The sequence below is a fragment of the Mus caroli genome, chromosome 9, assembly GCF_900094665.2.
Source record: "Mus caroli chromosome 9, CAROLI_EIJ_v1.1, whole genome shotgun sequence".
Taxonomy (NCBI): Eukaryota; Metazoa; Chordata; class Mammalia; order Rodentia; family Muridae; genus Mus; species Mus caroli.
Genome location: NC_034578.1, coordinates 86,857,628 through 86,863,546, shown reverse-complemented (window position 1 = coordinate 86,863,546; position 5,919 = coordinate 86,857,628).

Here is a 5,919-nt window from a genome sequence, read left to right as displayed (position 1 = left end):
TGGTTAACTTGTTTTTGACACTAAATCTCCTCTTTACTCAATTTCTAAAAATTTACTTTTAAGCTTTTTTTCTACATGGACAGTTTTAAAAAGAACTGAAAAAAAAAAAAAAAAAAAAAAGAACTGAAACTGAGACTCCCCAATTCCAAATTCCCGGGATTTTAACATTTTAAAAACACATTTCTAAGGCTGAAACGACAGTTTTTTTATGTGTATGTCAAGTTTATCAAAGAATAGTGAAAATCTGGTATATGTTGTTCTAATAGGCTACAATTATTATTTTTTAAACCAAGCTTTAAAAGAAGAGTTGGTAGAAGAAAGTTTGGAGCTTATGATAATGTAATGAAGGGAAATGCATCCTATCACTTTGTATCTTAAAATTCTCTAGTTTCTTCATGGGGTTAAAAAAGACTAACTTTCATTATTGAAGCATTTTAATAAATACACGAGACATTTGGCTTTTTTATATTTTTATAGCATTGAGAGCAATATCTCTGACTGTATTTTAACTTTTGTTTTGTGCTTCTTAATGATAGATCAGTAAAGAATTTTGGAAATATGGATGCATATGTCTTTTGAATTTTTTTAATGGCAGCAAATACTATCACTAGAGATTTGTGATTTAATTATAAAGTTTTGTGGTGTAGATGTTTTTAAAAATTATTTACTTTTATTTTATGTATACTGGTGTCTATTTAAGGGTGTCAAATCTTGGAGTTAGAGACAGTAGTGAGCCACCATTTGGAGGCTGGGAATTGAATCTGGGTTCTCTGGAGGAGCAGTTGGTGCTCTTAACTGCTGAGCCATCTCTCCAGTCCTCAGTGAGGTTAACTTGTAAGTTGNCAGCTATATCAAGAGTATAGACAATGAAAGGGGAAATAAAAAAACGAAGGCTTGTAATTTTAAATTCAGTCAAAACAGTTANTCTAGCCTGTCAATAATTCTTTTCAGTAATGCTTTAGGTCAATTTTAAAATAATACATGTAATACTTCGCATAAAACTCAATTTTCTGTCTGGTTATCTAATTATTAGATAAAAGTTCCACACACCTTTGCATGATCTTAAGTGAAGTTTAGATTTTAGATTTCATTATAAATTCCTGCCAGGTAATACGTACAAAACCACTGTTCATTATAGCTATGGGTCATACTATTGTTCATTCTTCAGTCTCTCTACCATAATTGCATCCTGCTGGCTCCCCTAACTGTAAAGTTGATAAGGCAGTGTTATCATTATTCTGTAACTAGCATAGTTCTATTTTAGAATTAGCTCTTATCTCCTGGGATACATCTATGAATTACTCAAGTGTGTTAAATCATTATTGTAATTATTCACTGATACATCGTGAATATTTACAAGCCTGAATAGTACATGATAGGACCGAGTACTGTTATGTATATTTTTTAATTACAGTCACAGTTTCTGCTCTAAAAGATTGGGCAATCTAGTGCCAGTAATAGAAACCACGCCTGAGGATGGTGGCTATTTGAAAGTGAACTGAAATTCATACATGCACACAATTTATCATTTAAAACTAGAACATCATAGTATTTGCTATAGAACTGAGAGTTTCATCAATGGTTGAAAGCCAGAAAAATCAAGTATAAATTAGACTACAAAGAAAAATATAGGGGGCAGGAAGCTCTAGGCCTCAGGGTAGTGCACATCTACCCAACTGTAAAACAATGTAAATATACATTGAACTACTCAGAGCTCAGGAGGTAAGNTTCTGTTTCCAGTGATGGTGTACTCATTCCAAGTATTGATCATGTTCAAAAAGGTAGTACTTACACGCTGTGTTGTTCACTAAGTTAATAGTATTTAGTTTGAAGGCTTGATTCTCCCTCTGGGGTTNCTTCACTCTCTCAGTATTTGAAAAGACACCTTTGGTTAATTCCTTTGTCCCCATTGTCTCACTGCATTGGTCACATAATGCCAATGCTGGGTGGAAAATACTTCCTGCTCATTGGGATCGTAAGGATGCCACATATCACCAAGTGCTGATAAAAAATAAATGCTTAACAGGTAGCATTGGGAAAATGCATGAAAGTCACTGAAATCTCACTTCTCAACTCAATAAATAGGTTTTCTATGTGCAAATAATTATTACACAATGTCAAACATTTTTAACAGTAACATTTGACCCANTTTAGTTATTTAAGTATAACATATCTATGTGTTAGAATAAAAGGGAAAATATGAAAACAGTTAAGATGACATGTGAATTACTTGCAGTAAATATTAATTTTTTTTTTCAAAAGGAAACTCAAGCCACCCATGAGACACTAGCCTTTGGGCTAACCTAATGTATTACTGTGTGGTATGTTAGTGGCCTTGTAATTATTTTTTAATGATGTCATTGCACACAATAGGATAGTGTTTGATAGACTTCACTAAGTTTCCTGGCAATAAACCAAACCTGTCATGGAGAAAAGGAAGGCAATTCCAATTTTGTATAAATAAACTCATATTGAAATAACAGAAAACACATGTGATGGAGCGGCATGACTTTGCCAACTTAAAAATGCTTACACGTATTTTATGCCTGTAACATGATATAGCTTATTAAAGGGACAATCTAACATGAAAAAGATGACCAGATTTCTTTGATGTAAATGGATAATNAAAACATTATAGTTTTGGTATTTATGATTTGTGAAAGTTATACAATCATAATTCCACATTACTGCTTTAATAGCTACTAAGAAAAACTACACAGTGTGGTTACTCTCCTTGCATAGCATGCATGATACATTGTAGCCAACTATAATATTAAATCACATTTTATAGACGTTTATTGCATATATTTAATATTTCATATAAAATTCTCATATTCTCTTCTGAAGAGTTGTCCCATGTTTTCTGCATGCTGACATTCCATTGCCAGGCAAGTATGAAACACGTAATATTAATACAAGTCAAACTGTGGTCAATACCACATAGTGTTTTTTAGATGAAGAAAAAACAAAATGGAGTTAAAATATAATAAATGGCTACGTTCTGAGATTAATGAAGAAACAACGCTGTTTATTATATAAGAAAGGGATTTTCCCTTAGGGAAAAGAAAATACCACATAACTCGATTGATGTCTTTGAAGCTAAAAGAAAAAATTCTCTGCTAAAGAGACTGGAGAAAATTTCATTGCAAATGCATCAGTAATTAGTACATAGAGNGATGGATAGTGGGGAGGAGACTAATACAACATTATAACACCACATAAGCAAAGAGCAGATTGTTGTGATATTTTGCATCCACAGTCAGAAAATAGAGACTAATACTGATGCTCATCAGGCTTTAACCCTTTCCCTGTTTTCATTTTCCTTCATCCTTTTACCCAACCCTATGAGATGGTGCCCTCCACATTCAGGGTGGATCTTCCTTCCTCAGTTAAGCCTCTATAAAAACACCCTTACAGGCATACATAAGCACACACACACACACACACACACACACACACACACACACACACACACACACTATCTCCTGGGTGATTCAAACTATAGTCAAGTTGACAATGAAGATAGTTCACACATATCTTCAGCCAGCACCTTAATCCTCTAAGCCTTGGAAAACTCTTATCAAGGGACATATTAGACTGGACTAAGAATTCCCACTCCTAGGAACTGAAGTAATAAACTGAACAACTAACTCTTAAAGGTGTATTTTCAAACACTCAGTTTGTGCTGAAATCGTTCACAGACATTACCCACCATTTACCCTTTTTCCTTCAGGTTTAATTGCCATTATCAATAGCAAAGTGCTACACTGAGTTAAGGCTTGTTTACTTCAATTCAATGTTTCTGCAGAAATAAACACCATAAAACCCCCTTCTGGTAGTAATTTGGTAAAATTTCCCTCAGATCTCCTCATTTTGCCTATAAACTTTTAACCTTACTATCTTCCTGTCATAGGGGTCTTGGCTGAGGGGTGCTCATCTGTGGATACCATTGAGTTCATTCTGTGGATAGACAAAGAACTGTATGCCCAGGGGGTAAAGCATACACAGGAAATTGAAGTGACAGGAATTTGAAGTGAGAGTTGGAGAGACATTGGACACTGACAAAGTGACAGGTAGAAATCCGAGGCAGGTGCTATAGAGTGGAAATAGCAGAGATCATGACACACTATAACAGTTACAGATCTGAGGTGAAACTTTCCCGTTCTGGGTATTTGGTTTCAGGTAAAGTTGGATTAAGAATCACCCTTCTAGACATAAATCTGTTCACATTTCCAATTTTCTCTAAGATTCAATCTTGGTGTGTTGTTTCTTGGTCTTACATCTTCCAGCTTATAAGATGTGTTGACGATTGTTGTACTCTTATAAGCATTTTTGTTTCTATAAAATCACTTCTAAAGGTCCCTTTCCATTTCTAACTTACCTGTACTTCTTCTCCCTCCATCTTAATCCTTATGGTAGTGTGAATCCTTATATTTTCTCAATGATAACTCTAAGATCTTGTGTTTTTCTCTATTGATTTTATATTTGTTTTGTTTATCTCTAATCTTTTGTATTTATACTTGTGACTTTGAGTTTACTTCCTATAGTTTATCTATTCTTTGTTAATTCTTTAATATATAAATNTAGGCTGTCAATTTATATTCATTGTGCCATTTAAATATCTATGTGTTCATAGGCATAACTTTCTCTCAGCAGAAGTATTATTGAACCTCATAAGTTTTCATATGCTTCATTTTTATTTTTACTTGTCTCTAGATAGTTAATATCTTCCATAATGATTTCCTCTTTGACCCATTGNTTGTTTAAAACTATGTTTTTTCAATTTCCACAGATTTACTGATTTTCTAATTTCCCTTGTTTTTATGCTCCCAAGCCTCAATGACAATCAGAAAAATATTTTGTAACACTTAAATCTTAGTACATTGATCAAGATGGTTATTCTGTATCATGCGGTCTAGTCTAGAAAAATATTACATGTACACTTCAGAGGAATGTGTACTCTGTGGTTGTTGGGTAAAGTGTTTTGTAAATTTCTGCAGTTAAACAAATGCATACACACACACACATATGGCATTTCAAGACCCCCATTTTCTTGTATCAGCTGGTTTGAGTCTGGTAACAAATCATTATCATAGTTATGTTTGTAATATTTTTGATTTCCTACAATTCTTTGTTCATAGCACACTATGTATTATGTGGAAGAGGATTCTATTTATGTAGATTGTTACAGAAATAAGAAAATGTTTTAGATGTAGGCTAACAATCCTTGTATTCAAAGCTTTATGACTGGTTCACTGTCATGTTCACCATTTGGCTAAGGTTTTAACTTTAATTCTCTGGAATAGGAGTTTGGACCTCGAGATTCCCACAATGAGTCCTGATGCCAGAGAAGTCAGTGATGTGCTGAAGTGTAAAATGGCCATGGATATTAGCAGGCAAGCAATNTAGACACTTGAGAGCAAGGTTGGCCTGCCCTACTATACTCTCCCTGTTCTGTGCAGCAACAACTTCTGTAGGCAGCGTGCAAGCANTGGACACTGTTTCTGTAAAGCTCAAAGGTTCACTCCTTTGGGTCATTATTTCATTATTCTACATCTAATCCTCTCAAAAGCAAAGGGGAAGGGGGTGGGCTGAAGATTCATTGAGTGAGGACCAAGAACGAGTACATAATTTGGAATGTAAATAAATAAAATAATTACTAAAAATAATAAAATAAAATGAAAATGGAAAAAATAAATCCAAAGAAGGAAAATAAAATGAATAATGGGGGAAAGCCTAATCTAAATGAAATAAAATTAATGTTAAAAACATAAATTGACCCAGCACTCAGGAGGCAGAGGCAGGCAGATTTCTGAGTTCGAGGCCAGTCTGGTCTACAAAGTGAGTTTCAGGACAGCCAGGGCTATACAGAGAAACCCTGTCTTGAAAAAACAAAAACCAAAACAAATGAAAAAAAAA